Here is a 13,392-nt window from a genome sequence, read left to right as displayed (position 1 = left end):
TGTGTCCATGTGCGGCAAGACCTGGTCAGCATTCTGTTTGTGCTGGTAAAGTGTCGGTAACATTCATGTAACAGCGCTGCCAGACTCTGCACATTTCCACAGTTAATAGAGAGCTCAATCAGCATCCCAGGCTGGTTGCACACTGATATGTGGAAGCCATTGAGCCCGTGGAAACTCATGAAAAAGAAGAGGGACAGCCCATTCAATCCACCTGCCTATTCTACAGGAATAAGAGGGGTCTGGTCAGTACATCGAGCTGTTAAACAGGAACAGGCAGAGCCGAATCAGACCCTTAAACCTGTTTCATGAGACCAGGAGGAGGCTATTCAGCCCCACGAGATAGTTATACAGAAACAGGAGGACGTCATTGATACTCTAACATGACAAACCAATAAAACCGAAACTGCATTGATAGGGGGCTCCATGGTGTTAATCATGGTTCCATTGTTTGTAGAACGTGTGCTACCTTAACATGGTTTGCTGGCAGTGATAAGGGAAACCAAATATTTTGTGTAAAGTCTCAAGGAGGCATCTTCCATCTCCGAGAAGACACTCCCATGTGCTCTATGTAGGTCAGAAGCTGCTGGGAAGAGTTAACTCTTTTATAATGAAGGTACTGTTGCTGCTGTCGGGATTATGAATGGTATTATGTTCATTGCAGGATCACGCACCAATTGAACTGCATTAACGTTGGGAGAGTTTTTTTTTAAAAGCCTGAACCTCTCTCTCTGTTTCTGAATCGAAATAGGGAGTGGGGGTGGTTGGGTGGAACGTTCTCAGAAGCTCTTAAACTATCGAGAACCATGTAACCCGATTGAAAAAAAGCCATGGAATTTATCACCGTAACAGTGTCTGTTTAGAACATCATAAGTGATTGTGCATCCCCCTTAATGTTCAATGCAATCACCTTATTCTCTCACTGAGCTTCACTCACTGTTCATGTTGCCATCATCCCAGGGATTAGTCTGGTGAGACTTGAGAGAAAGTCTATCCACAGTACCCCAAATACTGCCTCAACACACTCAGGGATGATCACAATAATCCTTTTCTCTCACTTAGACATCGCCGTTTCCTTTCTGTGTTATGAAACGCCATTATTTCTCTATGCACTACGACTGACATGGAATTTATAAGTTCCTTATATCTGTACGTCAGCATCAATAAAGCCAGCACCAGAGTTGCCTATGGAGATGTGCATCACACTCGGGGAGCATTTCAATGAGATTGAAAACACCTAAAAGATGTAATGATCACCTACCTGAATAGAAATGAGCTGTACAAATACGGGAAACAGGGAGAGGGTGGGAGCTACCTTTACTTTTGTTCTTCTCTCACAGGATGTATGCAGTCCTGGTCAGGGCAGCATGTTACGCCAATCTTAAACTGAGTGGCTGGTTCAGTTGTTCCACAGGACAGCAAAGAGTAAAACACATTGCTGGAGGTTTGTAGTGTTACAATTCAGGATAAATTCTCCTGCTTAATTAAAACCAGCAACAAAGAAAAAAATTATCCAATGTGTGATGTTTCTAGAGTCTAAGAACTATTTAAAGTAATAATTAACAACTTTATTTCTTAAAGTTTTACAGAGAATAATAATCGAACGAATATTTACAACTTCTTCCTCTAACCTATCTTTGACTTCCCCCTCCACAATACGAGTCAGATAAAATTCTTAATTAAGATTTACAAAATAAAACTTCTTATCTCAAAACCAGGAAACTTTCGGTTCTTCTCCATAGTCCTGTCTTCTTTTCTTCTGGGGAATTCTGCTTCACTAGTTACTAATCAATGAATATACTTTTTAGGGAACTATTTTTTAGGCAGTCTTTGCATGCTGTTAGCTTGGCAGCTCTGCTCTCAACTGTTCAATTTTCCACGGCCTTGTACGTCAATCTATTGGATTGTGTCATTGGCTTTTAAGATTATCAATCTATTACATTCAAACTTGATTGGAAGTGGGTCATTTGAGGTATAATTTAAACTGTTTGGCTGAATTTGTTTTTGTCTCAAGACAATGAGCTAATCGAGTTGTTCGATCAAATGTTAAATTATATCTATTTTTCAGAAGACTTGGTGCTGTCAGGTAGTTTAACGGTGCAGTACACCCACATGTTCATCACTGAAGTCACACGGAAACCTGATTGGGGAAGTTTGACACATTGACTTACCTAAAGGACTTCAGCCAAGTAGATGGACTTTTATAACAAATGATAATGGTTGCTTTTAAATTCCACCACTTTCCTTCATGAGATATCAACAGACTATTATTCTGTGGCTCTAGATTATGAGTCAATGACTTGACTACCATAAACTGTCTTCCTGTACATGCAGGGAACACGTCAAACATCCTCAAGAGCAATTATTTCGTGATGGACATGTGATTAGAAGGCACTTGAAACTGTTGCATCCAGATTGAACAAAGGCAAAAATCATGGTTCATTCAGAAGTTGCACTGAGCCTGCAGACGAGACTGAGATATCATGATGCTGGTTTTGGACAGGATTGGTGAGTGGGGAGGACATGAAGATGTAAATCCGAGAAGGACAAAATGGATTAAGGAGTTTGAGAACATTCTGTGTCCTTCTCGCTTATCAGTGAGTAATTTATAAAAAGTAGTTTGATAGTTATAATTTATAAGGAAAGGATTTTTTGTTTGGAACTGAAGACATTGACTTGCACTTTCCACAATTTGTATATCATGAGCAGAAATTGAGTTCAACCCAGTTTAGTAGATAAATATAATGACTTACCAGGAACACCAACTATCGCAAGGATGGGATAGTAACCACCTTGAATAATCCAAAGGATAAACAGGATCCGTGATGCTAATGATATCGAAGGCGAAGAAAGAAAGTAAAGACCCGAGGATAAACTTCTGTCCATTGTTGGAATATGCCAGTCTAATGTTCTCAGATTCTGATACATTGCTGTACCAAACCAGTCAAATGTTCTCAGATTCTGATCCATTGTTGGAACATTCCAATCCGTGGTCCTCAGATTATGAATCATTATTGTAACGTTCCTGTCTAATGTTCTCAGATTGTGATCTCTCCTCCCGCTCTCTCTCTCAAGCTGCTGATCCCTGTTCGTGCTGTCAGTGATGCTCCTACTCTCGCTATGTGATAGCACATAGCATGTGTATAATGCAGAAGATGCAGGATCAGTTCATTCCTAAAAGGAAGAAAGATCCCAGGAGGAGACATGGGCGGCCGTGGCTGACAAGGGAAGTAAAGAAACATATATAAGGTTAAAAGAGAAAAAGTATAACTTAGCGAAGATAAGCGGGAAAACGGAGGACTGGGAAGCTTTTAAAGAACAACAGAGGATTAGTAAGAAGGAAATACGCAGAGAAAAAATGAGGTACGAAGGTAAACTGGCCAAGAATATAAAGGAGGATAGTAAAAGCTTTTTTAGGTATGTCCAAGGCAAAAAAATGGTTAGGACAAAAATTGGGCCCTTGAAGACAGAAGCAGGGGAATATATTACTGGGAACGAAGAAATGGCAGAGGAATTAAATGGGTACTTCAGATCTGTGTTCACAGGGGAAGACACAAGCAATCTCCCTGAGGTAACAGTGGCTGAAGGACCTGAACTTAAGGGAATTTCTATTTGCCAGGATTTGGTGTTGGAGAGACTGTTAGGTCTGAAGGTTGATAAGTCTCCGGGACCTGATGGCCTGCATCCCAGGGTACTGAAGGAGGTGGCTCGGGAAATCGTGGATGCGCTGGTGATTATTTTCCAGAGTTCAATAGAATCGGGGTTGGTTCCTGAGGATTGGAGGGCGGCTAATGTTGTGCCACTTTTTAAGAAGGGTGGGCGGGAGAAAGCAGGAAATTATAGACCAGTTAGTCTGACCTCAGTGGTGGGAAAGATGCTGGAGTCTATTATAAAGGATGAAATTACGGCACATCTGGATAATAGTAACAGGATAGGAGAGAGTCAGCATGGATTTATGAAGGGGAAATCATGCTTGACTAATCTTCTTGAATTTTTTGAGGATGTAACTCGGAAGATGGACGAGGGAGATCCAGTGGATGTAGTGTACCTGGACTTTCAGAAAGCTTTTGATAAAGTCCCACACAAGAGGTTAGTGAGTAAAATTAGGGCGCACGGGATTGGGGGCAAAGTACTAGATTGGATAGAGAATTGGTTGGCTAATAGGAAACAAAGGGTAGTGATTAACGGCTCCATTTCGAAATGGCAGGCAGTGACCAGTGGGGTACCGCAGGGATCCGTGCTGGGACCGCAGCTTTTTACAATATATGTAAATGATATAGAAGATGGTATCAGCAATAACATTAGCAAATTTGCTGATGACACAAAGCTAGGTGGTAGGGTGAAATGTGATGAGGATGTTAGGGGATTACAGGGTGACCTGGACAAGTTAGGTGAGTGGGCAGATGCATGGCAGATGCAGTTTAATGTGGATAAATGTCTGGTTATCCACTTTGGTGGCAAGAACAGGAAGGCAGATTACTACCTCAATGGTATCAAATTAGGTAAAGGGGCTGTTCAGAGAGATCTGGGTGTTCTTGTCCACCAGTCAATGAAGGCAAGCATGCAGGTACAGCAGGTCGTGAAGAAGGCTAATAGCATGCTGGCCTTCATAACAAGAGGGATTGAGTATAGAAGCAAAGAGGTGCTTCTGCAGCTGTACAGGGCCCTGGTGAGACCACACCTGGAGTACTGTGTGCAGTTCTGGTCTCCAAATTTGAGGAAAGACATTCTGGCTATTGAGGGAGTGCAGCGTAGGTTCACGAGGTCAATTCCTGGAATGGCAGGATTGCCTTACACGGAAAGACTGAAGCGACTGGGCTTGTATACCCTTGAGTTTAGAAGACTGAGAGGGGATCTGATTGAAACGTATAGGCTTATGAAAGGATTGGACACTCTGGCAGGAGGGAACATATTTCCGTTGATGGGGGAGTGCCGAACCAGAGGACACAACTTAAAAATACGGGGTAGATCATTTAGGACAGAGATGAGGAGAAACTACTTCACACAGAGAGTGGTGGCTGTGTGGAATGCTCTGCCCCAGAGGGCAGTGGAGGCCCAGTCTCTGGATTCTTTTAAGAAAGAATTGGATAGAGCTCTTAAAGATAGTGGAGTCAAGGGGTATGGAGATAAGGCTGGAACAGGATACTAATTAGGAATGATCAGCCATGATCATATTGAATGGCGGTGCAGGCTCGAAGGGCAGAATGGCCTACTCCTGCATCTATTGTCTATTGTCTATTGTCTATTGTCTATTGTCTCACATTGAACAGAGCCCATTTATATTTCAACCATGGAAACTCTCCACTGCCATAATTAGGATCCACTGAGACTGAAATTAATCACAGTCACTGAACAAATAGCTCCAGTTAACCACATTGAATTCAATAATGATTTTATTAAAATTCAAAAGAACTTTTAAAGTTTACACATTTGGCTTGGGATATGTGTGGGGGGTGAACAGGAAGAAATATTTGAGATGGTAGATTGATTGTATGTAATCATTCAATCTGCCTTAGATATGACAGTAATGTCAAAGGATTGTCAGAACTTAAACAAGTTTCTCGGATTATAAATCAAAATATACAGTCTGTAACTACTGATCAGTGATTATAATGTCAGTAAAATATGCAGAGAACGTTTCTAGTCCATTATCTGACAGAAAATTGCTTATGACAACATGAGTGATAACAGACAAATGGCATGGATATGTTAACAGAGAATATGATGTGACACACAATTCAGATGATTATTCAAGGATCAGAGAGGACAGGTAAGGGTCCTGCTGTTAATATTATCGATGTCAATCAACTGTATTGAAGTAAATGTCACTGGATTTCAATTGCAGTGTGATTATGATATCGGGGCATGGCTGCTGAGAGTGGAGGGAGGGAACATGATATTTCCCAGCCATCAGTATTGGAATTTTATTCTTCATAAATCATATGAAGATCAAACTCAAGGGTACATTGCCAATGAGGAATGAGGAGAGCCAATATTAACCACACAACCAGAAGACATTGGATCAGAAATTGGGCCATTAGGCCATTTGAGCCTGCTCCGCCATTCCATGATGGCTGTTAAGCTTCTCAACCGCATTCTCACACTTTCTACCTGTAACCCTTGATCCCCTTTACAGTCAAGAACCTATCTGTCTCACTCCTAAATATACTCACTGACCTGGACTCGACAGCCCTCTGTAGCAGTGAATTCCATAGAATCACCACTGTCTGGCTGAAGAGGTTTCTCATTATCTTTGTTCGAAAAGATCTTCCTTTTCCACTGTCCCCTCGGGTACTAGTCTCTCCTACATTGGATACATCTTCCCAAAATCCCCTCTCTCCCAGGTCATTTAGTATTCTGTAAGTTTCAATTAGACCTACTAACATCCTTCTGAATTCTACCAAATACAGACCCAGAGCCCTCAAATATTTTTTATATGATAAGCTTTTATTTCCTGGCACCATTCTCGTGAATCTCTTTGGAAAACAAACCAGGACCACTGCATCCTTCCTGAGATATGGGACTCAAAACTGCGCACAATAATCCAAATGTGGCGTGACCAAAGCCTTGTAGAGCCTTAGAAGTACATCCCTGCTTTTATATTTAAGCCTTCTTGAAATAAATATCATCATTGTATTTGCCTTTCTAACTACTGACAAACGGCAAGTTTACCTTTCAAGACTTCTGGACTAAACCCCCGAGTCGTTTTGCCCTTCAGACTTCTGAATTTGCTCGCTATTTCGAAAATAGTCCATGCCTCTATTCATCCTGGCAGAATGCTTTCCCACACTTTCCCACATTGTACTCCATCTACCACTTCTTTGCTCACTCTCCAAACCTGTTAAAGTCCTTCAGCAGGTGAAAGTGAGGACCGCAGATGCTGGAGATCAGAGTCAAAAAGTGTCGTCATAGAAAAGCAGTCTGTCAGGCAGCATCTGAGGAGCAGGAGATTCGACGTTTCAGACATAAAGCCTTCATCAGGAATGTGGGGTGGGTTGAAGGGGGCAGAAAGATAAATGGGGGGGGGGGGTAGCTGGCGCTGGGAGAAAGGTAGCTTGGAAGGCGACAGCTAGATGAAGGTTGGTGATGATCCTGATAGATCAGAGTGGAAGGTGGATTTGATACTTGGGAAGGTAGATGGACAGGTAGGACAGTTCAAGAGGGCGGTGCTGAGTTGGAGGGTTAGATCTGGGATAAGGTGGAGGGAGGGGAGATAAGGAAACTGGTGAAATTGTCCTTGATACCGTGTGTTTGGAGGGTCCCAAGGCAGAAGATGATGTGTTCTTCCTCCAGAAGTCAGGTGGCTAGAATTTGGCAGTCGAGGAGGCCAAAAGCTGGAAGGGCTTTGGCGGAGTGGGAGGGAGAGTTAAAGTATTCGGCCACAGGGAAGTGGGGTTGTTGGGTTTCCGTGTGTTCCCTGAACCATTCTGTAAGTTGACATCCTGCCTCGCCAATGTATAGGAGACAGGAGCAATGGACTGACGAGATTAGGTGTTTGGATGCACAGGATGTTCTCTGCCTGATGTAGTAGGATCCTTTGGGGCCTTGGGTGGAGGTGAGGCGGGAGGTGTTGGCACAGGTTTCAAATCTCTTGCAGTGTCAAGGGATGGTGTTGGGAGTGGAAGGTGGCTTGGTGGGGGCGTGTGGACCTAACGAGGGAGTCGTGAGGGAATGGTCTCAGCAGTATGATGATAGGGGTGGGGCGCGAAGTATATCTCTGGTATTGGGGTCTGACTGTTGGTGGCAGAAATGGTGGAGGCTGATGCGTTGTATCCCGAGGTTAGTGGGATGAAGGCGAGCACCAGAGAGGTTCTAACTTGTTGTCGTTGGAAGAGTGGAGTGCAAGGGCGGAGGTGTGGGAAGTTGAGGAGATGCAGGAGAGCACCCTCCTGCAGCCGAACCAACTCTTCAATGCTACCTGTCCCTCTGTCTATCTTTGCACTGTTTGAAAGCTTAGCCAGAATGCCCTCAGTTCCTTCAGAAAGATAATGAATGCACAAAGTAAAAAGTTGTGGTCCCAACACTGAGTTTTGTGGAACACCACTTGTCACTTGTTGCCATCCAGAGAAGAGCACTTTTATCCCCACTCTATGCGTTCTCTCAGGCAGCCAAACTTCTATCCATGCAAGCACCTTGCCTCTAATATCATGGGCCCATACCTTTCTCAACAGCCTCATGCATGGCACTTTGTCAAAGGATTCTTGAGTGCAGATGGATAACATCTATTGGTTCTCCTTGATCTAATCTGATCATTACTCCCTCATTGTTTTCTAGCCGGTTTGGCAGGACTGATCTCCCCTTGATGAAACCATGCTGACTCTGTCCTATTTTACCAAACACCTCCAAGTATCAGAAATCCCATCCTTCACGATGGATTCCAAGATGTTACCCACAACCAAGGTTAGGCAAATCAGTCTGCAGTTTTCCATCTTCTACCTAACTCCCTTATTAAACGGGCTGTCATGTTTGCAATTATACAGCCACTTTGCCGTTTCCTGATTTTAGTCATTCCTGAAAGATTACCACTTACGCTTGCACTAACTCTTCAGCTATCTCCCTTACAAGGCTGGGGTGTAGTCCATCTGGTCCAGGTGAGCTATCCACATTCAGGCCATTCCGTTTTTTAACATGCTCTTCTTGGTGATGACCTCCATATTCAGGACTGCCCTCTCACTGTCAATTCTTGAGAAATTACTCGTGTCTTCCACCGTGAAGACTGATACAAAGTTCCTCAGCCATTTCTTTGTTTCCCACTACCGTCTCTCCAGCATCATTTTCCACTGGTCCATGTTCACTTTTACCTCTCTTTTGCACTTTATATATCTAAAGAATCTCTTAAAGTTTCCTTTATATTAATGGTTAGAAGGGCTTTTGCCCGAAACGTCGATTTCGCTGCTTGTTGGATGCTGCCTGAACTGCTGTGCTCCTCCAGCACCACTAATCCATTATCATCCTACCTGTAACATGCCGTTATTGCTCAGCATGTATCTCTGCAGTGTCTCCTGAATTAATCTTGGAATTTTCTGCCATTACTGTTCCGTTGTCTTTCCTGCTCGACCCCTGTCCCGGTCAATTCTACCCAGTTACTCCCTTGTGCCTCTCCAGTTACCTTTATTCAGCTGAAATATTGTTAACTCTGATTCTACTTTCTCTCTCTCAAATTGCAGAATAAATTCAACCATGTTCTAATCACCGCTTCTGAAGTTTTCTTTCACCTTAAGCTCCCTTGTCTAGCCTGCGTCATTAAACCTAGTGTTATCTGTTCCAGAGTGGGCTCCACCACATGATGCTCCAAAAAGCCATCCCATAGACATTCCTCAAATTCCTTTTCTTGCGAACCACTCCCAACCTGGTTTCCCATTCCACTTGCATATTGAAATCCCCCTATGATCACTGTAACTTTGTCTTTCCTACAGATCTTTTCTGTCTCCTGGTGTATCTTGTGCCCCAGCTTCTGACTACTCTTTGGAGGCCTGTGCAAGTCTCCAACTGTGGTTGTCTTATCTTTGTGATTCCTCAATTCTACCCACGCAGATTCTACAACATCTGACTTTACTTCCTTTCTTAATATTGATTTAATTTCATTTCTTAGTAATAATGTAAACCCACTCCCTCTGCTACCTATCTTTTCGATAGGATATATGTCCTTGAATATCCTGATCCCTTGCAACCACTTCTCTGTGATGCCCATCACGTCATACCTACCAATTTCAATCTGTGCCATAAGCTCATTTACTCTATTCCTTATTCTGCTCGCATTCAGATATAACCCCTTCAATCTTGTATTAACGGTTCCTCTTCTCATTGTTATTTGTTTGTCCGGTGTGCTTGAAGTCTGATTGCTTACACTTGCCATACACTCTGTCTTATTTGCGTCTGTGCTGGAGATTTTAATAACCTTCCTGAGCTCTGTACATTTACCTCCTCTTTTCTAAATAACCCTATAACGGACCCCCCACCCTGCCAACACAAACACTCTCCTAATCAGTTTAGACCTCTGTCTACAGCCTTAGTTAGGATTCAAACGGACTCTGGTCCCAACACAAAATAAAGGGACAAAAAACAAGCTTTTCTGTACATACCAAAACATGAAAACTACAAAGATGCAAGATTGTTAAAATACACTTACGATGTGGAGTTATATGAATTGAAATGTGAATTTAAAAACCACGGACGAGGTTTTCAACCTTTATCAGTCATTATTTGACCCACAGCTGAGATGCTGATCTCCCCCCTGTCAGTGATCCCCCTAATTGAGAATCTCTCGCCCTGTCTCTCACACCGTGTCTAGAGGGACTACAAGTTCCTGTTGGCCCAGAATATTTAAATGAATTCACCTTCTCCATGGAACTAATCTATTGTTCTATAGGATCCTGTTCAGCGTCAGCAACCCGGTTCTGTTATATTATTAGCGATAAATGATCTGGGATGACAGCATCGTGCTCACAGGGTACGGACCAGACAAAGGGCTTGCAGTCTGTGGGAGTTTCTAAATGAAATTTCTGTATATTTCTCCTCATGCTGTCTTCTGATATAACTTCAGACTCGTCTGACACCCCTTGCTCTCACTCACTCTGTGGTTCCGTTTTCTCTCCATTCATTTTATCTCTCTTCACTTCCTTTTTTCTCTGTTGATTTTTCTCTCTCTCTCACACACACATTCTGTTCTCTCTGTTGACAAATTGTGCTGTTGGAGAGCTCGTTGGTGTACAATGGGCTAAATGGCCTCCTTCAGTGCTCTATCAATTCTGAAGTTCTCTGACCCACAATAAAGACTTCAGGTGCCTGGAGAGTCAAGCTGGTCCTGAGAAGGACAGAGTGCAGAATCATTCTTTATCTCTTCATGTTGTCTGATATGCAGCGGCCTTGAAATATCTGTTCCAAAAAAAGATAGAAATTCGAGCAGTTGGGAGAACGTTCACGAGATGATTTTGCTGTCAGGATTTAACAAGCAGTTCCCTCTTACAAAATTGGATTTGCCTGATAGTAGCTCCTCCCAATTGACACGTCCTAGCTCTGCCTGATGCTGACGTAATTTGCCTTCCGCCAATTCAGTAGATTCCCACAAGGTCCTGACATATCCGTGTTCATAGCTATCTTAAATCTGAAGGAACTGTGACCACTGTTTCTAAAGTTATGTCCCACTGAAAGGTCATTCACCTGACCAGGCTCATTAGCCAATACGAGGTCCAGTATGGTTCTTCCTCTCGTTGGACTATCCACATACTGCTGCAGTTAACAAAGTTTGCCCCATCTAAACCCGTGCTCTAATGGACTTCCAGTCATTATTGGGGATATTAAAGTCACTCACTATGACCACTCTGTTTTTAATACATCTTTCCTTAATCGACATACATATCTGTTCCTCAATCCTGCCGTGGCTGTTGGAGAGATTATAGTAACGCAGTGCTTGTATCCATCTTATTTTTGAGCTTGACCCATATTGCTGCAGTGGATGGTCCCTCCTGTATGTCCTGTTCACGTGCAGATGTAGCATTCTCCCTGATCAGTAAAACAACTCGTCCACCTCTTTTAACTTCTTCTCTTTCTCGCCTAAACCAATGAAACCCTGGATACTTTGAACGGCCAGTCCTTTCCCTCTCTCAACCAAGTCTCTGTAAAGCCGCAAAATCATAGTCCCATGTATGGATTCAGGATCCCAGTTCATCGTCCTTACCCATAACAATTCTTGCATTGAAATAAATACACTTCAGCCAAACTCCATCAGATCCTGACCTGATATTTGGTTTGAGTTTCCCTGATGTAAATTCCTCCTCGTCTATTCTCTGGGAACAGGAGATTACAAAGGACTGTCAGTAAAGTGGAAAATATTGGAAACAGACAATTTCAGTTTCCTCCCTTGTCCCTTCAATCTGTACATTGCATCTCACACTGTCCAATTCCAATAAACTGGTGGGTAATTATTTTGCTTCAAACAACCGTCTCCAGCCTCTCACGGCACATTCTTCTACTTGCTCTGGACCCATTGGATTGATAGTTTTCTGATCCCTCTCTCAACCAAATCTCTGTAATATTTGTATCATGGTTATATATATTCATCTGTCTTGCCTGTCACACTGCTCACATTAAAATCAGCATACTTCAGACTTTCTGTCCCAATGTGTTCACTCCCCTCTGCCAGTTTGTTGCTGGTCTTAGTTGTACTGGGATTAGTCTCCAACTGCTCTTCAGTCACTGTGTTTGTGGATGTACTGCTCTGGCTCCACCCTCCCTCCCCAACCACCACACTAGTTTAAAACCTCCTGAGTGACAAAAACAAACCTGCCTGCCAGGAGATTGCTGCCAGTTCACGTCCATCCCGTCCTTCTTGTGTATTTCATACTGACCCAGGATTCCCAATGACCCACATATCTGAGATTGCTGCCAGTTCAGCTGCATCCCGTCCTTCTTGTGTAAATCCTACCTACCCGGGAATCCCAATGATCCACATCTTGGAAGAGCTGCCTTCCCTACCAGCTCTTTGACCATGATTTTAACTTTACTACCTTCCTATTCCTAACCTCACTGGCACGTGGCATAATCCAGTCTCCCCAACATTCAAATATGCTTTCAGCACAACTCCAGCAAGACCTTTACTTTAAAATGGATAGACGTGACAATAAAAACTTAAGTGTAATCTCATGAACCAGGAACGCGGAGCCCAACGAATCGTCGTGTTGATCATAAGATCTGATATATGTCACCTCCACCAAACCTGTGTGACTAGATATACTTATGGAGCATCTATTTGTACGTGGACGAGGATAAACAGAAATTAGTCAAAAAGACCTGAAAATGTCATAACAGATGGGTGCTAGTCAGCCTGTTTACTCTGCTTTGCTGTTCGATTGGATTTTAGCTATTCTGTTCCTTTTAATGGCTGGGGCTTTACCCCGGATCCCTAGCGCGTCAGGAAGTGCCCAGTGTCTTTTTGCGCTCACTGAGTAAAGAGCATCTAGTGCCAGGCGATGGGGTGTGGGGGATCCCGGGGTGGCTCGATGAAAGGCTGCATGCAGTGACGGATGGACTCAGGGATTGAGAGAGACAGAGTAGGTAATCAGGGACATTGACTCACATAAGTAGATGCGCAAGATTCCCAAGCACTCAGGAAGCCTGAGGACCAGAACCACTTTTACAATAAACCCGTCATATTTGCTGAAATTCTCCATCAAACACAACAAATATACTGTAGATGGCAGAAACATGAAACAAACACAGAAACATATTGTGGAGAGAGAAAAGAGGCAATTCTCCCAATGCAGAGATTGCAAAATCTCCAGAAAGACAGGGTCCAGAGATTGGAATTAAACCCGAGTCCCTGGCACTGTGAGGCAGCAGTGTTGTGTCACCACGCTATCCAATAATGGACAACAGGATTAGGACAGTTACATTAGT

Source organism: Chiloscyllium punctatum, unplaced genomic scaffold (assembly GCF_047496795.1).
Source record: "Chiloscyllium punctatum isolate Juve2018m unplaced genomic scaffold, sChiPun1.3 scaffold_165, whole genome shotgun sequence".
In the NCBI taxonomy this organism is placed as follows: domain Eukaryota; kingdom Metazoa; phylum Chordata; class Chondrichthyes; order Orectolobiformes; family Hemiscylliidae; genus Chiloscyllium; species Chiloscyllium punctatum.
Note: the sequence above shows the minus strand (reverse complement) of the source record.